The sequence below is a fragment of the Saccoglossus kowalevskii genome, chromosome 3 (assembly GCF_978046115.1).
Source record: "Saccoglossus kowalevskii chromosome 3, keSacKowa6.1, whole genome shotgun sequence".
In the NCBI taxonomy this organism is placed as follows: domain Eukaryota; kingdom Metazoa; phylum Hemichordata; class Enteropneusta; family Harrimaniidae; genus Saccoglossus; species Saccoglossus kowalevskii.
In genome coordinates this window covers 22,927,214-22,936,059 of record NC_140643.1, presented here as the reverse complement: position 1 = coordinate 22,936,059, position 8,846 = coordinate 22,927,214, and the positions used below count along the sequence as shown (strand labels likewise).

At 39.2% G+C, this 8,846-nt stretch overlaps 1 protein-coding gene across 2 annotated transcripts in view; it reads left to right on the top strand.

Annotated features, from left to right (window-relative positions):
* Nucleotides 1–288: 288 nt before the first annotated feature.
* The window catches only part of Wnt5 (wingless-type MMTV integration site family, member 5), a 52,123-nt gene continuing 43,565 nt past the window's right edge, over nt 289–8,846 (top strand). Inside the window, exons 1-2 of one of the 2 annotated variants that reach the window (XM_085496485.1) lie at nt 289–501; nt 4,834–4,958. The gene's annotated coding sequence lies outside the window, so the exon portion shown is untranslated. Of the gene's footprint in view, nt 502–4,072; nt 4,607–4,833; nt 4,959–8,846 lie in introns of those variants that run through there. The other variant, XM_085496486.1, reaches the window with a different exon arrangement.

Genomic DNA, 8,846 nt, shown 5'->3' with positions numbered 1-8,846 from the left:
CATTAGCTTTGAATTTACATGAAAAAAAATGGTTTATATAAGTGTACGACCCCCCCCCCCTTGCAGTGGGTGTGGCGATTTTTCTACACCGTCGGACTGTCGAGTAGTTTGCCGCCGATGCCTCTTATGCCGGTCGCTGATAGTCGGCTATACGTTACTTTGTGTATTAAGTGGCCAGGCCAGTAACTATATCTTACTTCGAGTTTAACACACAAAAAACAACGTATAATTAAAAGTATTGGGTTACTTGCAACAGACTGTACGATCTTTTTTGCCATTCACATTTATTAGACGGCAACTTTTTTTTTGGCTCTCGTACAAGCTCGCTTCCGCCAGTAACACACGCGTGGGTTGGATACAAACTTTAGGGCTGCGACATAGAAGAACATATACGCAAGTGACCGAAGGATGGGGATATACAGGAATATGATATAGGTTATATTAGAATTTCGAAGTCAAGAAAGCTTATACTTGGTTAGAGAGAGAGAGCTGCCAGGCAAGGTGAGTTTCGTTCATGCTCGGCACCATTCACTACAGAAGATCTTAGTCATCATTTAGTCTAATGGCAACGTTGGTAGAAATTACGGTGAAAACGTAAGAAAAGTGCTTTCATTTGCCCTGATTTAAGGCGCTAATTATTGAATTGTGTGAACAGATTGGGGTCATAACGCCAATTTAGTTTTTGGTTTTCAGAACAGCCGCCACACACGCCATTGGCTGAATTGGGCTTCTTTTAAAGTGTTTGCGTCAGGTTAACCTGATCGTACTTGTATTAATAGTAAAAGTAATTGGTCGAAAGCGATATGATCTCGGGGGGCTGTAGCGTGCGGCACTATAATAATAATTGAACGGTAGTTTTCTAGGGTTTGAGCTTCTCCCATTCGGCCTGTTTCTCCGTTATATTTGTTTATCCACCTCAACGCATTGAAGTTTCCGAAATGTCGATTTCGTGGGCTGGGTTACTTGGATAATTCTGCGTGTTCTGTGTAACCTCAATGTTTTGAATGATATAATGTAAGCAGATAGCAGGCATTTGCTTCGTATTGTATATTTAGCATCACAGGTCCTGTGGAGCTATTTTTATTTTTAAAAAAATAATAAAATTAAGTTACCTTTTTATTTGGTATGCAAAACGATACTTCAGATCCACGCGCGCTATAGACATTCGTGTACAGTGCCGATGTTAAATCATGGCACTTAAGTTTAATATCCATTAGAGAACTATTAGCAAGTTCCGTCCGTTAGTATTTCTTGCTTAAAGTACGATGTCGTCATATTAAAAACAGTAAATATACTAACTGTTATTGCGATGCTTTGACTTGGTGGAATTTCGATGAAGGAGGAAATCCCTTAACTGTAAAGTTGTTTTTAAAATCCTAGTTAAGTGGTGGGAAAGTACTGGAAGCAGTGATATGGGTTTCGAATTCGAAGGAAGGATGCCAACCCGTAAAGCTAACAAGCCAGGTGCGCTTGTGTAAAGTTACTGGACGTCAAACTTGGGTCACGGATCATATGTCCTCCACGGAGGGGAGTGGGACGGTTCGATGCGATATACTTGTTGACTGACCTCACTTTTTTTCAATCTGTTTCTTGTCAGCGCTATTTTTGGGGATTTGTTTTAAGCTCCCGTTTTGTTTTCGTCATTGCTTAATTAAATGGGAGTAGATTCGGTTTTTAACAAGCTTGGTGGCGGGCTGATTGACAATTAAAAGTGACACACTGCGTATGTATGTTTATTATTGAGATGTTTTTGTTGTCTAAGTAATTATTTTGTCCACTGTTTAAAAGGTTATTTTCATCGGATTTTTTAACGCACTCCTCTAAAAAGATTACGAATTCTGTTGTAATAGCGTGTATTCAGTGGTTGACCTATCATACGCGCCACTGGGCATTAATTCGTCTTGTGGACCGCTTTCTTAAAGGTTTAGATTTAAACATGTTTATGGTTTCCATCGGATGTTGTTGTTTCAAGGTACATTTCGAGTTCCAATCAAAGTCTCTTTGTTCGGGTGAAATTAAGGAGAACTTGTAACTATTCTATTATTACAGTTGTTCCGGTTCTTACCATCAAAAATGTCTTCCGATCTATCCTATTTGTTTTCACTGGATCTCGTTCTGTCCATAGCCTGTATGTGCATCTGTACAAGATTACGGTCAGTTTTAGTGTTCAGTTCACTGTTCCATTTCGCTGTCTATTTCATTCACTGGTTTGATAGGTGTCCGTTTCTGGGTTGTTTGTGTTCATTTGGTTCGTTTACATTTCACGCACCGTTGCCGAAATGACAGTTAGGGATTCCTTTCAATAAACAACTCTTACTGCCCACTAAATAAACTTATTTTGACGTACTTACTATTTGCTGTTTCAAAAAAATGATGTCACCGTGTCCTAATGTAGGTTCCCATCATCATCATCATCATCATCATCATCATCATCATCATCATCATCATCATCATCATCCATGCTCATCATATACTGTCGTTAATATTATTAACGAATCAACATGTCAAAGTCGTATTAATTTGTCCGTAAAACAGACAGATCGTAACACTTATAGGGTATACTTACTAATAGTCATTCAAGTACGACAACTTAGAGTAGATATCAACTCATATATACATATATCATATGTACAGTAATACACATTAAGTAATCGAAATCGATATAAACGCATACAAAGTAAATATGCATTTATTGTCAGTTGGTATGATAACGTTCATCGATTCAATCCCATAATACCACATCAAGACAGCAATATACCATTGTCATTATGTTCACTCTTCCGCATCCCTGGTGTTAATCTAAGGCTTTCTCCAAAATCATAATCTAGTCCACTCCCAATTATGGTAACTGGAGAACGACGAATTTCAACCATACGCTTAATGTTAAAATGATGTATGACTGGTCAAAGGTTGCGTTCAAAGTAAACATATAAAATATCATTGATCGGTGAATTACTGACATCATGCTGATAGGCTGCAACCTGCATCCTTATTATACTCTAAAATGCGGGGGAGGGTAAAATATGAAATAAGAACTCAAATCTATCTATAACGCGATATTGTTTTCGTTACATGCATTCGTGTGTCACTCTTCGCGTTGCATTGGTTGATTAAGGCTGAGTTTCCTTCGTTTTACAAACGAGGCTAATAGTAACAAAACTTAGACGATGTTTTATTTTTGTTCCTCGTGGGGAAACCTCCACGTTAGCTGCAACAACCATATGTAGGTGGTCTATTTCAATTATTCAAATCCAACTAGTTTAAACTCGTGCGGTGTCTACATTTTAATGGGACATTTCGGACGTATGAAGATATTTCGCAAATCTCGATTCCGTGTAATTTCTCTTCCTCGTCTTTTCCCTTCCGGGTTGACTGCGGACTTTATTTAACAGCGACACGGTGAGTTGAACGCACTGGTATATATACACAATTTTTAAAGCCGCTCCCTACTTCGATCGACCGCATCACGAAGTACTTTCAAACGCCGTTCACCAGTGATGAAGGAAATGGTTTATTCCACCAATACCGTGGCTCCGGTGACGTGAGTCAAGTAGTCAGTAACAAAAAATTCGGAGACATAGTCGAGTGGAGTGGGAAACCTATACTTGTTTCGGGACCACACAAACGCCAAGATAGTTGTCATATTTTTTTTTTATGATTGGTTCTTTGTATGCAAATCCACAAAAGGTGAGTCGTACCCGTGACGCAACGCCCCTGCTACAATCTGACACCGTCATTTGGTTTGCTGGGCCCGAAATCACCAAGTTTAGAATAATAATCCATCTTGTAATCGGAATTTTAAGCCGTGGTTAGTACAATAGTGTAATATTGGTCCCTTCATTTAATCGTTTCCCAGTATTTTATTAGCCCCAGTGTTTTGAGTGTCGCACGTGTTACTTTTGTCCTGGAGTTAAAATGCGTTACATTACTGGCTGGCGTGACCTTTGAAACCCCAGCATTGTGCCTGCTAAAACCCGCCTTGTAAAATACTTTTTTAGCAAGAGAACACCCCTTTTCGTTACCGTGGAAACCGCACTCAATGATTTAGTCGATAGAAGATGCCCCCATTTTTTTTAATATCCAACGTGTGCAACTGGTTGTAGCGTAATTTGGTACTGTATTGTGCGGCGTTTTAGGGGTGTACGTGTCTGCGCCCTGCCCATTCTATCGGTACTCCTATGGGACGACAGTGATCAATAGAGCCTTGTAGCCAGTGATTGCTTGAGACCCCGGGCAGTCAAGAAGTCACTTCGGTATTCAGGGTGATTAAGACGCGTAGTTTTGTTCGTGTTGTTGCTGTTGACCCTTCCCTCTGTGGGTGTAAAATCGAGCGTGTGTACTTGACTTTTGTCATTGTATTGCTCTAAATAGCCATCTACAACAATGTACTTCATTGCCTCATTTGGAGCGACGAATTGGTCGAGCGGTGAAGTTCATTCACGTTAGCGTTTACAGTGCTTTACGATAAGTGGGCTGTAGAAACAAACCCCAGTGTGTTGTCGAATACATCGATATTTTCAAGAAGGGTGTTAGCTGACTCGGTGACTGGGACATACTATTCATTGCGTTTCACCTAGACTAGTGTTCGGATTTTGTAAGACGTTAGGTAGGTATGGCTAGGTAGCCTATTAAACCACTTACCCACACGCTCTACCATCGCACATTCAGTGCGAGTAAACATTTCCGTTTCTATACATACAACTTCGTTAAGTTTTTTTTTTCTATTTCTGACCACAAGTTAGCTGGTAAGTCAATAACTCCACTGACCTTGTTCATTACCTTGATGTACAAGCTGGCTTTAAGCCGTTTCTGACCATGGTCATTTATTTTCAGAAGTAACAGACGAGACCTTGTGTCCTGACACTCGTGATTTATCAAGTTTAGGGAGTTTAGGGAAGATAGACCGTTTCTCATCATTTGTCGATTGTCGACCCAAGAGTTGGCGAGGAAACTTCAAGGTAAGCTGCCTGTTTTGTAGCACAGATCACTGGAATGACTTATTGGTGTTCAGTATGGTCAACATACCTGATCGATTGTATTTTATTATTTATTTATTTATTTTGAAAAAAAGTCAAAAAACAGGGCACTGTGATAAAAGTGTGTATTTCAGTAATATATACAACATACGCACTGAGTATGCAAAATACCATCCCGACACTTTTAAATAGAAAAAAACGGGAACACTGTTCCACACGATTTGTAAAAAGATATACAGTTTGGACTCCAACAATCTGTTTGTTCATGTGTATTCTTGCTTAACAATACAAGCAAACCCGAAACTCAACCGGTAAAACAGTACATGTTAACACAGTGTCATATTGCAAGATGTCGCTTGCAGTAGTGTGAGATGTCGGTTGCGGGATCAACACAACGTAAACGCATCTAAAGCACGATTGAGTTTCCGAAATTATGGAATAGTTATTTCAGCTACAAACTACACAGAAACTGCGGCGGTGAATCGGGGTAAGGGTGTATGGGGCGAGGCAGGGGTCATTTTGGGACCATGCTACCGCCACGGGCAAGGATACATTTTACTAATGTAACAGATTTAATACTGATACGTCCCCGGGCGCTGTGCAGTCGTTCAAAGAGTAAACTAAATTATCATTTCAAGCGAATATTATCTGAGAGCGACCAATTCATTTGATATCGCCAAAAAACAGGCAAATCGACACACGTGTGTGAAACAACAGTTTATATACACTGGTGAATTTACTGAAACCTGTGAGACATTCTGAAAGTTTTGTGCAGTTGTCCGAGTTGCGGTGACGCCCCCGCCTTTGCGGTGACGCCGTATACGATGACACTTTCCAATGTAACATAGGGACTCCATTCAACTGACCATTCCCACACGGCAAATGTAGCTATTTGTTATCTTCGGCTCTCTTTTGTATTGAACTGAAAACAATATTTTCTTGCTAAGAATGGCAAGTTGGCATACTCGAGAACCGCACATTGTGCTCCCAAGTGACCGCTTATCCGGGCCTTTCAGGATATTGACTTGTCGGTATGGCAACACATTTAAAAGTAAACTTCACATCCATCACAAAGAGACGCAAGTTACACAATTCGGACAGGAGAGCAAACGAACACACTGACAACTTAGTACTCATGGTTGGTGACTATGTCAGAAAGAGTACGTGTCGATTTGCCAGCGAAGACCCCCCCCCCTACTAAGCCAACTATGGTTGCAGTCAAAGCGGCAAAAGCAGCAAATAATCCTTAATAGCACCGCCTGAGATGAAACACCAACTGAAACATGGAGTTTTTTATTTGTCCTCGAATCGACTTTTCAGATATAATTGGGTTTTGTTGCTTAATGAACCATATCGCAGTGGCAGGGATAGGGACAATATTACCTGAGTCGACTTGAAGCGGAAACTACACTAGTGCTGCTATTCGGTCATGGGAATAGGGACACATTGTATACACAGCTTACAACTGAGACACCGCCAAAGGGGGACACCTTCGAACACTAAACACGCCTCAGGTTTGCCTTCAAACATAAAACACGCCTATTCTACTCCAGCTCACCTCACGAAGTCACCATACACCAAGAGCTGCTCCATTTTATCAATATATTCATCATGTATCAATTGAAATATTTTATGTCCATCTTAGCTGTGATTTCAAATTTAAACAAAGCACTGTCGCCCGCCAATTAGAATATGATGTTAAGCATTCAATTTGAGCTCAATCCAAAACACGCCACACAAAAATCTCCAGTCTAAATATTAGTCGCACCTAATTTCAAAAACACGCTACACGTCAATCACAAGCAACTTAATACACATGAACATCAATTTGTTTCACGATCTGATTCAAGGTGGCTGAATGGCGGTCATTTTTGTATTGAAAAATCATCAAAATCATTTCTCGGCTGTTTACAGACGGACATTTTTAGCACTTTGATGTACGCCATTTGTTTTGTTTTTCAGATCAGATTCAAAATGGCTGACTGGCGGCCATTTTTTTCTAATGAATGTGGTTCTAGTGCCATATCTCTGAATCTCTGACATTCTTTGACTGATTACGTTTAAATTTTAAATATTCATTATGCATCATCTCATAGATATACAGATATATTGGTTTGACAATCCGATCCAAAATGGGCGAATGGTGGCCATTTTTGTGCTACTAAATCATTTAAAATCAAACATTTCTGGCATTCCGGCCGGGTACCGGATCTCGATCGTATATGAATGGACTTCGTTCAAGCTTGGTATATACAAAAGACATCACGAGTCCCTCCTGCACGTCATTTTGTTTTTCAGTTCAGATTCATAATGGCTTATTGGTGGCTATTTTGTTTTAGTCTGACATGCTTCGACTGATGCCCAAATTTTATACATTGTATATTCATTATACATCATGTCATAGAAATACAGATATATTGGTTCGACGATCTGTTTCAATCTCAATCCAATTTTTACCCCTTGTTAACATATGCCAAAGATCATTCTGAATAATAATTGCACCATATTCCCAAATCACGCCATACAACAATCTCAACCAAATTACACCTCTTGTGATCAGTCTGAATAATAATTGCACCATACACGTATATCACAACACGCCCCATACCAATCTCAACCCAATTTACACCCCTTGTTAACATATACCAAAGATCAATCTGAATACTAATTGCACCATACATGTACTATTCCAAAACACACCATATACTAATCTCAACTCAATTTACACCTTTGTTAACATAGGCCCCAGGTCAATCTGAATAATAATTGCACCATACATGTACTATTTCAAAACATACCCTGTACCAATCTCAACCCAATTTACACCCTTGTTAACATAGGCCACATGCCAATCAGAATAATACTTGCACCATACATGTACTATTTCAAAACATACCCTGTACCAATCTCAACCCAATTTACACACTTGTTAACATAGGCCTAGGTCAATCTGAATAATAATTGCACCATACATGTACTATTTCAAAACATACCCTGTACCAATCTCAACCAAATTACACCTCTTGTGAACATATGCCAAACACCAATCTGAATAACAATTGCACTATATTCCCAATTCACACCATATACCACTCTCAATCCAATTTACACCCTTGTTAACATAGGCCCAGATCAATCTGAATAATAATTGCACCATACATGTACTATTTCAAAAACATACCCTGTACCAATCTCAACCCAATTTACACCCTTGTTAACATAGGCCCTAGGTCAATCTGAATAATAATTGTACCATACATGTACTATTTCAAAACATACCCTGTACCAATCTCAACCCAATCTGAATAATAATTGCACCATACATGTACTATTTCAAAACATACCCTGTACCAATCTCAACCCAATTTGCACCCCTTGTTAACATATACCAAAGATCAATCTGAATAATAATTGCACCATACATGTATTTCAAAACACACCCATACCAATCTCAACCCAATTTAGACCACTTGTTAACATATACCAAAGATCACTCTGAATAATAATTGCACCATACATTTATTTCAAAACACACCCATACCAATCTCAACCCAATTCACACCCCTTGTTAACGTAGTCCAAAGATCGATCTGAATAATTTGCACTATATTCAAAAACACATCATAATTCAATGTCAACCAAATTACACCTCTTGTGAACATATGCCAAAGACCAATCTGAATAATAATTGCACTATATTCCCAAATCACACCATATACCACTCTCAACCAAATTACACCTCTTGTGATCAGTCTGAATAATAATTGCACCATACATGTACTATTTCAAAACATAACCTGTACCAATCTCAACCCCATTTACACCCTTGTTAACATAGGCCACAGGCCAATCTGAATAATAATTGCACCA